We start from the raw sequence: 12,412 nt of genomic DNA on the forward strand, positions 1-12,412 counted from the left end.
CTGTCTACCATTCAAGGTGTGACCTGCACGCTTGTGTAAGCTGCCTATGAGTGTCCTAGGCAGAGAGTTACAGCAGCCAAGCATTGTAAGGCTCCCTGGGTTGCAGGGCACGCGGTGACACAACCCCTCACCAGTCTGGATTTGAATCCCCATAATGTGACAGTCTTTAGCGTATCACTCTGCTGTGTTTGTCTAATTTTAGTTGTCAGTCAGATTGCTGTAGGTTATTAACCTATGTGCATAATTTCCTCTTCTAAGTCTGCAGCTCTAAAAGGCTTTATGTGTTATTGTAATAAATTAAATAACTTTTAAGGTTCACACTCACAGTGGAACAAATTGACACAGAAAATTACACACACACACACACATTACTTCTGTCATCCCCATGTAAAGTATTACCAGTACAGCAACTTCAACCAGGCGAATCCATATTAACAGTGAGATTATCCAGCCAGGTATTAGCTCTTTAGTATGGCTGCTGCATAAAAGAATCCGTTCGGTAGCTGTAGAAATTTTTTTTCCCCCCTGAACAAATAATATTTTTTTTTATAAAAATGTCTTCATGAATATCAGAGAGATTCCTTCTTCTGTCATGTAGTTCACAATGATTTATTTGTGAAAACCCTAAAGGCCCACAAAAAATCTGGAGAACGAGGTAACCAGGATGTTGCAAAACATTTAACAAATCACAGAAAAATATATGGAAGAGGGAGAAGAATACATTCCTGCATTGGGAATTTACTGAACAATGCGAACCATGAAATATAGCTTCGGGAGAGGGAGAAGTCCCTATTTGGCCTCCTCACCAAAAAATTGCATAGACCATCTACCTGCCAGTGCAAGATTGTTCCCTCTGCAGTGTGGACCTGCTTGTGTGGTCCTTTTTCACATGAAAGTCAATGGGAGTTTTGCTAAAGTATTAGCCCCACTAGCCTGTATATTACTGTATATTTATTTTTTGTCTGAGGGAAGAATGGTGTCAAAAATTATGGTTCCCCAGGATCTGTTTAGATGTGATGGTGATAAGTGGTCTATACAAACTTAGATAAATCTGTTCATGATTGATTTTAGTTCTACAGAATGCACACCACCTTCTGCCATCATTTGTGCTGGTGCAGATGGAGTGTGAAATTCTACCAAATCAAACTCAGAGCATTTTACACTGCTTTTGCTCTGGTGTAAATGATGACACAACATGCAGGGCAATGGAAAATCAGGACTCGTGTGTATATGTACGTGTGTACATATAGGCAGCAGGTTTAAAACAAACAAAAGGAAGTACTTCTTGACACAAAACACAGTCATCCGGTGCAACTCATTGACATGGGATGTTGTGAAGACCAAAAGTATAACTGGGTTCAAAAAAGAATTAGCTACATTCATGGAGGATAGGTCTATCACCAGCTGCATGCTAAGATGGTCAGGGATGTAACCCCATGCTCTGGGTGTCCCTAAATGTCCAACTGCCAGAAGCTGGGACTGGACAACAGGATGGATCACTCAAAATTTCCCTGTTCTGTTCATTCCACCTAAAACATCTGACACTGGCCACTGTTGGAACACAGGATATTGGCCTAGATGGATCATTGGTCTGACACAGTATGGCTGTTCTTATGTTCATAGCCATATGCATACACATATGCACAATATGTAGAAAGACAGCATGCAGAAAGCGAGAGGCTCTTTCCAGAAGTCCAATGGTGAAACGTAAGCGACAAGAGGAGAAGTCACTCATCTAAACCTTTTCCCCTCCTCGTGCCCTGTTTGTGGGAAATGATGTTTTCTCTGCACGTACACCCTTGCCTTGTTCAGTCAGTGAAAAAGAATTTAGCCAGCTTGAAGCAGTTTGGTTAGAGGTTTGCATACAAGCTTTTCATCTAGGCCTTTAGGCTTTAAATAAACAAATAAATGCAAACAGAAGACCCTGGCTCTGTTGATTCCCCTTGTCTTTCTGATCTGTAATTGCAACTCCTGATAGTGAGTTAGTTGAAGACTACTCTTTAGACTCTGAGCATTTAGGTGACAGTAGAAATAATATTGCTAAAATCCAGGGTTTCTTTCTTTTCAAAGTGCCTTAATAACAACCTTCTCTACAACAGGCCCAAGCAAAGGGACAGGAGTAAAGCCATGTGCTGGTGTACCTGGGTGAGCAGACATTCCATAGTGGTAGAAGGAACTGCAGGTTTTCTATTTACCCCCTTTATTTAAAGCAATGAGATCATCAAAACAACTGTTCACAGTCTCTCTGGAGTTCTAAATTTAGAGCATTTAAGATGATTTGTGATTCTGTTGCTGGGAAAGGGAGAAGTCGGGGAGGCAACACATGAGTGAAATATGAATCATGTATAACTGAGGGTTGTCTTGCTTTGCACACACAGGGAGTTCTGCTGGAATGAAGGTGCTGTCCAGGAAAGGCTAAAGAAAAACGGGACTCTCCTTTTTTTAGATCTAAGAAATTTGAATGAATTGAATTAATGTATTAATGTATTTATAAATTATTAATGTGACCAGGGTATTACAAAAGGATTTCCCTTGAAATCTAATCAAAAGGAGCCTAGAATGCTCTCAGTTTTACTGCGGCGGGGGGCGGTGGGGCTGTTTTTGGTGGGGTGAGAGACATGAAACAAAAATAAACTGAAAGATGGGCAAACCCCACTACAGGAAGGAGAACCCTGAACTTGACCTTGAACGGAGGCTCCCAGTGCCAGGGCCCTGCATTGATCCTTCCTGATTGGCTATCTCACTGGAAGGTGACTAACAGAGCCTCAAATGGGGATATTAAGGCAGTGAAATCTCTGTGGGGACTTATGAGGGAAAGGGTTGGGGGAACCCCCCACTGAGGCCTAGAAGAAGATCATTTTGACATTAAACCGGCCTCTGAATACAACATAAATTGGGTACAGGCCGAGGAGGTGGAAAGGAATAAAAATGAAATAAAATTGTAGATGAAAGTGTATTTGGGTCTTATCTATCTTCCCCTCTATCCTCTCCCCCTGCATCTGCAGTCCCTATTTATCTATGGGTTCCACCCCCTGTGCCCCCATGGGCTGCAGCCTGCCCTGGGCTCAGTCACTCCACCCCCTCCCCAGGGGGGAGAGGAAATTGACCTTGAGTCCAGAGCCTGAAGGTTGTTCCGGGGCATCAACTCTTCACACCAGCTGCTGAAGTCTCCCATAGAATCCAACCGGGGCCGGAGCCTGGCAGGTTTCTAACCCTTATGTTTACATCGAAATGGGGTGGGTGGGAGGACGTTAAAAGCTGACCTGCTTGGAATAAAATTGCAACGACCCTCGCCTCCCCCTGCGTTAAAAAACAACAACAACAAAAACAAACAAACAAACAAACAAAAAAACAAAAAAACCCAGCCCATCTCCTAGTGCCCCCTCCCCCATTTCTATATCTTACTCCTCCACCAAAGAGAGAAAGGCAGCTGGGTCCAGCTCATCCCCAGGGTCAGGGAGGTCTCTAAACCCCGCCAGGTTTATTCTAGTCCCAGCACCGCTCCCCTCGATTCAGATCCCTGACAACTGTATGGGGGGGGGGGTCCTGCGTCCCTGCCTTGCAGGGATTAGCCTCAGGGGCCCGATCCTGTCCCCGCCGCAGCAGGAACGAATCCTACCCCAGCGCTGAAGCCAGGAGTCCTGGAGCTGCAGAGATGCGTGTCTCTCTCTAGCTAGGAGCCTTGGCCCCCTTTGGAGCAGTCCATGCAGGAGAATAAGCTTTAGGGGACTAGAAAGGGGGTGGGAGGATCTTTGTTACTGCGGGTTGATTCAGGAGGGATAATGATTTATTTTTTGGGGGGGGGGGATATTTTGGACTGAGATGATTTTTCCCGAGGGATCTGCTCCCTGCAAGAGAGCAGGGCTGTGCGGCTGGAGGGGCGGGGCTGGGGAGGGCTATGGGGAGGTGAGCTGGGGAGGGCTATAGGAAGGTGGGCTGTGGGTCTGATCGAAAGCCCACTGCAGTCAGCGGAATGACTTCACTCACCGGGCTTCGGATCAGGCCCCGGGAATGGGAACTGGAGGGGGATTTACAGCGTTTGCTTTCTGGGGTGCTGGAGCCTGGGGGTGGGGGGTGTTTACAGTGGAGCTTCTGGGGAATGTATGGGGGGGGCGAGCGTCAGTGGAGCAGTGGGGGGGGGGGGGCTTTGTGTAGCCGCAGGGGCGGGGAGCACATCGAAGCTGCTGCCCCTGCTGCAGCCAGAGCCTCGAGGCTCCCCCCCGGGGGAGCAGCCCGGCAAGGTCAGCGCGAGGAGAAGCCAGGCGAGAAGGAGCTGGGCCGGGAGCGGAGGGCACTGCTCACACCCCTGGCTGCCCGGCTGCCGGTGGCGTGTTTGGGTGGCGGGAGCCTGCAGTGGAGTCAAGCAGGTGTCACAGGAACTGGGTGACCCAAGGCAAACCCACCCTCCAGGTTTGGGGTCTCTTTGCCCTGCAATGGAAACAGGTTATTCTGCCCGCTAGCCCAGTCATCCAGGGACCCTGCTCGGGCGTGCCAGGTTCGTGTCCCTTCTGGGGAGGAACCCGTTCCCTTTCTTCCACCTGCTGCTGAAGGCTTAGCCCTAACTAGACCGGACAGCGCCCTGGTCACCCACAGAAACACGCCCCGCCGCAGTGCTCGGGCGCAGGGGGGGGGGGGGTCGTTTTCTTTCGCTTTGTTTTAACTTTTTAAAAAAGACACCGGCGAATTTGGGCTCCAAATGCCAAGTTCGTCCGCGGGTCCAAATCCCGTGGCGAGTTTGAAGTTCCCAGCTCGCAACATCACCAATCTTAGCACCGCTCGGGTCTTTCCCTCTCCACCTTTAAACGCAACATCCCCCCCCGAAAAGGCCTTTCTAGAAAGGATTTGGTGCTACTAGGAAATGCGCCTGTCGTCCTAACTGGTACCCAAGGGAGGGGAAGTGCGCGCCCAGCGATGATGAAAGGCAGCCCTAGGAACGTGGAGGGACATTTCGTTTCCGTTTAAATGGACAGAGACTCCCCGATCAAAGATAAAGCACTAAAAAAAAAATAAATGGGAAACGAACAGCAGTTTAAATACGCTAAATAAAGTACCATTCTCGGGACACCTTGGCTAGACCGCTCGTCCCCGTTCTCTTCCAGAATATTTGGACAGAAATACAGCCCGATAGCGAGAAAGAAATCCCTGCTTAGCTTAAATCCAAGTGCCGTTTTCTACCTCCACACTAGAGGTTACCGACTGCGATAAAATAAAATAAAAATAATCATCTAGAGACCAAATGTACCAGGAAATTCGTTAACTGTAAAGGGGTGTGTGTGTGTATTTTTGTAGGTTTGTGGCCTCTACAAGAAACACAAAAATGTTTGGTATGAATCCCACCACAATGACCTTGACATCAACTTCCAATGGTCCTTTGACCTTCCCCATGAAAAATAGGTTTGAACTTTGTCTGCATCACCTTCCCAGCCTAAATATTTGGGAAAGAAAGATCCAAGCGGGAGATAAGATTTTTTTAAAGCGATCTAGGTTTGGGTTTTCTTAAAAAAAAAATAATATATTTTTTTATATATAAAAACCTGACTCCTTCCACCTTTCACGCAGCTTATCTGAGCCCTTCCCCTTCCCCAAACCAACAGCGGCCCATCTTTAAACTAAAAAAGAGAAGAAAAGAAGAGAAACTCGGGCGAAAAGTCTCTATTTGCAACAAAGAAAACGGATACAGAACACCACTGAATCAGCTTTTATTGGCGTGCCTGGTTTACAACAGCCCGAAATGAACCAAACCAAATGTAAAAAACCCCAAAGGTGCAAACGGCTTTTGGGAGCTGAAAAGATTAAAACAAATCAAAACCACACAGACACACAGACACACACACACATACACACACACCTCATGGACTGAAAACATATTAAATAAAGGGAGGGATTTTTAAAAATGGTTGCAAAAAAGGAAGCGAAGTTTGAAGACCTTTAATGCGTGTGTAGAGCAGACAACGCGATAAACACAGAAAATACCCGCTGTGATTGTATCCTCATAAACGGAGTATATAGCTGTGGATGTGGCTGTGTGTTAACGGGCTCTACACACACACACGTTTGATACACCTGTCCCCATACAACACCCCCTCCGATCGAGTGCTCCCCCAGAATTTAAGTCCACTCCGGTTTGTGTCGATTACACACCCGCCCAGCCCTCTCCATCCTGGAGCAAGCATCTTCCAGTGCCTGCGAGGAGAAGGGTTTTGACAGGTGCATTTCCTGCTCAGACGAACTATTTCCTTTCCTCCTAGGGCCCAGCCTGGCATTCTTGCCACTAATAGAGAAGGGGGGGGGGAATTGGATCGTGTGTTGCAGAAACCTGTCCCACACCCAGAGGAATTTTTGCAGAGGGGTAGCGGTGTTAGTCTGTATCAGCAAAAACAAGGAGGAGTCCTTGTGGCACCTTAGAGACTAACACATGTATTTGGGCATAAGCTTTCGTGGGCTAGAACCCACTTCTTCGGATGCATGTTAATTGTCTGTAATCAATAGAAAACCGACACCTTCTCCCCCAGCAAGGCCCTTCCTTGAAGGTGTTGGGTATAATTTGGAAGTGTGTGTTTAATTACCTTCTAACGACTGGGGAGGGGAGACACTCGGGCAGGTAATGTGCAATCAGTGACATGCCAAAGCGCTGCCTTTGAGCACCGCCAGCCAGGCAGAAGCTGACAGGAGTCAGAGCTCCCGTTCACATGGCTAGTCCAGGGGCCTCCATCTGCAATGAGAAATAACAGCAAAAACAAACAAACAGCGAATGAAAAACCCTTTCCGGAGCTGGGCGTTTGGAAGCCTGGGGCGCAACAAGCAGCCCCCCACGAGCGGGACGTGGGAAGGGAAATTGCTCGGGCCACAGCCCAGACAGGATCGGCCCCTTCCAAATCAGAGGCGGAACCTCTTTCTGCCCTGCCCCCGCAGCCAGCTGCACCCTGGGCTGGACCCGGGTCTGGACCTACCAGCTCAGGGCTCGCGGGTCTCACAGCGGCCTCCTTCTCCGCAGGGCGGCGGGGGGCTGGAGGGCGCTTGGCAAACCCAAAGCTCTGGCGGTGTCTAGAGAGAAGGCTGCAGGTGTCCGGCCCTGCCATCGAGCCAGTGATCGGTAAGATACAGGCAGCCGGGTTAAAGCCTCTGTCTGTCTATTGCTGTGGACTGAATGATTTCAACAGCCCCAAAGCTGGGGAGCCCCTCACTGCTGCTGCCCCTGTGTGGGGCATAGAAGGGGAGCGGATCCTTCTGAATGATGAAGAGATTTACACACGCACAGGCTTCAAACCCTTTCTAGTCTGCGCCCCCTTTGATCCCCCCCCCCCCAGGCTAGGCCTCACTAGCTGACACCCAAGTGTCATGCAGGCTCCGTACCCACTCTGCTGACCCTGCGGCCTCCAGCGTCCTGTCCGCCCGCCTCTGTCTGTGCAATTCTTCATCCCTCTTCTCCACCCGCCTTCGCCCGGTCTTCTCCAGCCTCCTCTTCTTCCTATCCTGTAAATCATTTGCTTTGCATCCCCCCCCACGCTCCTCATACACATAAACACACCACCTCCCCCCACGCCCAGCCCTCTCCTTCCCTGGGTCTGGGCTAGGGAATAATGAGGCAGATGATGGGTCACTTCTGGAGCGTAATTGGGACCTTTTGTAGCGAGGATGCATGGCTGGGGCAGCTGTTGGGGTGGGGGGGCAGCATTACCATACAAAGGAAACAAATGACATGTTTATCCTTCCAAGAGATTTACACACCGCCTGATCCTGCAGACATAAATCTGTCCCAGACACTTCTGATTTACATTATAAGGATTAAAGGGGAAAATACAAAAACAGGCACCGAAAAAGGCTTTCCCTAGTGGTCCGGCTGCCTCCTCCCCCATCCCCCTGAATTTTCAGCAAGTCATCCTGATCAAGATCAATTTAACATTTTAAAACAAACTATTTAAAACAAACGGGGGGGGGGGGGGGAGGCATTGCACTGAGCAGCTCTTCCTTACGGTAACTAGATTCATGTCACATCCAGATCTCTGTGACAGCTGAATATTTGATTTCCCAACAGAGCTAACTGCAGTAAAAGAGCGTGTGTGTGTGGGGGCGGGGGGGGGGGGGGTCAGAGAGAGAGAGAGAGATGATGGCGAAGGGACAGAGACCTCCACACCACAGAAACATGGTCAAGGGGCTGATTTTTTTGAAAGAAAAGGTCCCCTCGTCTGCAGAAATGGAAACTCATTTGCAAATTTTTAACCCCCATGTAACGTACAAATACACAATTGCATCTGTCTATTAGTATTGCATATATCTATATATCTATATCTGTAACAGCTATGTAGATAGAGATAGACATATATACTTTACGTATGTGTAAGGCTCACAAATATGTATATATATGCATATTTTATGGCATATAGATGTATAATTTATTTGCAAAGAACAGATGAGAGATTGCATTACAGTTAGATTAGACAGACTCGGTGTAATCGCTGTATCTCTCTCTCTCTCTCTCTCTCTCTCACACACACACACACACAAGCCTGGCGCAGCACCCTGCAGCTGCCTTTTCCTCTGCTCTGGGATCGATGCTATTCAGCCTCGTTCTTGGCATTCACCGCGTGCCTTAATTGTATGGACATTTAAATCAAGGTCCGCTGTGAACACGGAGAGAGGGGCCTTTCCTCGGGAGGAAGGAAGAGGAAGAAGGAATCAAAAAAAAAAAAAAAAGGGGGGGGGAATAAAAAAAAGAGAGAGAAAAAGAAAAGCAACACCCCCCCCCCCACTACCTCCCTCGCACCCACCGCCTCCCCCGCTCCGGGGAGACACACACAGACAATGGGATAACATGCCATGCATTTGAATGGTTGTCTTTGTTCTCCTTGCTCCTGTTTGCGGCGAGCCTCTGTCTCTTTTCAATTGCGGGGGGGGGTCACCCTTCCTTCCCCTGTTTCTCCCACCCACCCTGCTCCCCCAGACACACAGACAATGAACAGCCCTGCAATGGCTGCTGCAAGGCTGCAGACACCCACTCAGCCAGCCGTGCAAAAGGAAGGGGGGGGGGAAAGGAAGGGAAGGAGAGGGGAAAAAAGGGGGAAAGAAGGAAGCGATCGGTGGCTGCAGGGTCATCCCGTTACCTACCCTCTGCAAGGCACTGGGTGCGCTTTGCCGCAAAGCCGATGTGCTGGAATAAAGGGGCCTGGGTGAGAGTAATAAACCTTCCCCGTTTGCCTGCTGCAGTCAGTCCTTTCGCTCAGGTCCCAAGTGGTGCAAAAAAAACAGGAGCGGGGCCCATCTGGCTTCTCATCAGCTTTGTCAAGTCTTGCATACGCTAAAATGCTAATGACCTAGATAGCTCATGCAAAATGCAGCAGAGAGAGAGAGAGAGAGAGAGAGGGAGGGAGGGAGGGAAGAAGGGAGGGAGGGAGAGAGAGAGAGAGAGATTGCCAGGGTGCATTACAGACACCCTCTCCAAATCCCTTTCCAGCCAATGCACCTTACTAGGAATACACTGGGCTTTGATTTCAAAGGTCACACAAGTATAATGAGCATAGATCATTAAGAGAGAAAGAGAGAGAGAGCAACAGAAAGAAAGAGAAATAGACAAAATAGACCCAAACAGTTTCTGTAGCATCCACTCTGGTTACATACCTCCCTAAGGCAAAAGACTCCTCCATCGCGAAGAAGAAGAAGAAAGGGGGGGGTAGATTGTATCCCCCCCTACATCCTGTCTATAACCCCCCACACTCCATCCCCTCGCCCCCACTGACCGCACACAGCCCCGTGCTCCCCTCTATACAAACCGGGGGGGGGGGAGAGCCAAGCAGTTCCACCCCCCTCATCCCTCCCCCGGACCAGCTTTTACCTCTTTCGAGCCCCCTCGCCCTCTCTTTCCAGCCCGCGCCCGAAGAGGGATGGGTGGGTGGGAGGGGGACTGGCCGGCTCAGTGGGCGAGGGAGCTGTTGCAAATCAAATGCATTTTGTTTTACAGGTTTAAGCAAGCCTAGCCGTTAATCCAGCAGCTCATCCAGCCCCCCCCCCCCCCGCCCATGCAATCCACAAACACAGAGGCGCAAACTAAGCCCCAAGCTCCTCACACCGCTCAGTGCCCCGATGCACGAGGCTGGCTGTGTTCTGAGTTTCTCCATCCAGTCCTGGGGCTGGTGCAGAAGGCGAGCCAGGTATCTCTGAGCGCATAATCCCTTGGCTGTTTGGGGGTGGGGGGCAGACATGGGTGGGTAGGCTGTGTGCAGCTAGCAAACTGCAGCAGGAGCGAGTCCCGGGCACCTCCAAAAACCAGACAGATCTACACGAAGAAGAAAGATTAAAAGGAAAGATCACGGAAGCTAAGGCAAGCCTGGGGAAAGTCACTCCACCCAGAGCCAGGGCGCCACGGAAAGATGCTCTCCAAGGTGCAGACTCTCCCCCTAGGTAAAACAAGAGCAGCCTCTGGTTACATCTTAGCATGCATGGGAGGCGGGAGAAGAGCCTGGATCGGAAGGCAAAAGGCTGCAAAACAGAAGCAGAATCTATATTAAGGGGGGGGGGAGTCACCAGGCTGCATCGCGCATTTAGCAACCCACTGAGAGCCTGGCGCTGCCCGCAGAGGAGCCGGAGCGAGGACCGGCGCTTTGGAGAGGCAAAGAAGAGGCGAGCCGGGCGGGGTGTCATCCCATTTATCCTTAGCCAGCCCTGAGCTTGCTCACTGTCCTCCTTCCGTGATGTTGATCCACTTGTTTCCCCCCTTCTTTCCCCCCCCCCCGAAAGGATTCAGCCAAAAAACAAACAAACAAAAAAGACACATCTGCGGACTCCCTGCACCGAAAGCAAAAGGAAAATAATCCTCGCAATCAAAAATAATAATAAAAAATCCCCCCCCCTCGCCCCCTCCAGCCCTCCGCCCCCTCCATCACTCACAGGCGCCTCACACTCCTTTGCCCCCATGTGCATCCCTCCTCTCTGTGCTGGGAGACGCTCCTTTCTTTATTTTATGCCCGGGGTGTTGTCCATGGAAAGGATGGTTTTCAAACCAGGAGCTGACAGAACATCAAAGAGCAGATTCGAAGGAAAGAGCCTCCAGCCCACCCCACCTCCCCTCCTCCTCGGCCCCAGCAGCAACCTAGGAGAGGCCATCCTCACTGACTCTCCTGCAGTTTCACCTTGCAAGAAAGTCACATGCAATGTCCCACCTACTCAGCCACCCACTCTGAGAGAGAGAGAGAGAGAGAGAGAGAGGGGAGTTTGCAGCCCCATGGCTGAGGCAAATGAATGCACTGAGCCTTTAGAATTTCCCTTACAGATCACCATTAATTTTTGATTTTATTGATTGGGATGGGTTTGACGCAGCTGTGGAGAGCTGGGTTTATTTTTATGTTGAGGATTTTGTTTTGGTTCAGGCTCAGCCTCCTCCTCCTCCTCCACTCATCATCCATGGCTGATTTCATTGCCATGCTGCTGTAATTATTCTTATTCTTGTGACTTTGTGTGTGTGCAGATAGGAGTTTGATTGCTGCTCATGATGGGGGCTCGTGGTGGAGGTGGCTGGGGTTTGCAGCTGACATCACTGCAGTAGAGCTGACAGCTGCCAGGGCTGCATTCAGGCTGCAGTGGCTTTTTTAGCTTTTTTTGCAGCTTCTCCACTGACAATTGTCAGGGAAGGGAGGGGAAAAAATATCCCAGCTCACTGCATTCAAGGTGAATTTCAAGGAGAAGGGCACGTTTTGGCTCACGATAAGCTCCAGATGTACACTGGAGATAAGTAACACACACGTGTCTACATTGAATCACTGATCCTTCTTGTGTGCACTGTTCTAGTTTATAACCTTGTCTGCCTTATACAGTAGTGGCACCCAGAATGGGTAAAACAGGCTCTAAGTAAGACCGGAAACCCTTCACCATTCACAGGGTATCAAAGGGGTTATTCTGTTATTCAACTTATTTAAAATGTGTGTTGCATTGAATCACCAGCATACCCTCTTCAGCTACATAAGCACAAATAGATTGTTGTTTTCAAGTTAAGGCCTGGAAGATGCACGCAGTAACACTACAGAAAACAGGCAAGCAAGCACTGCACACCTTGAACACACACGCATGTGCAAGTAGCCAGTGGGTTACACTTACACCAGCGCAAACTCACGGCACATCCTGAACACACACACTACACACACAGAGTTACCATGTACAGCTCTTGGTTCCTTCTCCCTCACGGCTGTTAATGGCATTTTGTTTCCATTAATAATAAATACAATTATAATGATACCGAAGTTGCTGACATTTTCCTCTAACCTGATAAGTCAGAAGAGTTTTCTGGGAAAATACTTGTAATCAGACTTGGATAAAGGTTGCAAAAAGTTACCAGCCTAGGCACACAGTCTATTTGCCATTGAGCAGAACCCATCCAGTGTTGTTGTTAAGACCTGAAGAAGAGCTCTGTGTATGCCCCAAAGCT

At 49.3% G+C, this 12,412-nt stretch overlaps 1 long non-coding RNA gene across 1 annotated transcript; it reads right to left on the bottom strand.

The window, feature by feature from the left end:
• Positions 1 to 5,683: 5,683 nt before the first annotated feature.
• On the bottom strand, positions 5,684 to 9,678 carry LOC125634718 (uncharacterized). Its single transcript, XR_012667529.1, has 2 exons — positions 9,106 to 9,678; positions 5,684 to 7,473 (listed from the first exon to the last, which is right to left on the bottom strand). It is a non-coding gene; the product is annotated as an uncharacterized LOC125634718 (long non-coding RNA).
• Positions 9,679 to 12,412: the final 2,734 nt, after the last annotated feature.

This window comes from Caretta caretta, chromosome 3 (genome assembly GCF_965140235.1).
Source record: "Caretta caretta isolate rCarCar2 chromosome 3, rCarCar1.hap1, whole genome shotgun sequence".
In the NCBI taxonomy this organism is placed as follows: domain Eukaryota; kingdom Metazoa; phylum Chordata; order Testudines; family Cheloniidae; genus Caretta; species Caretta caretta.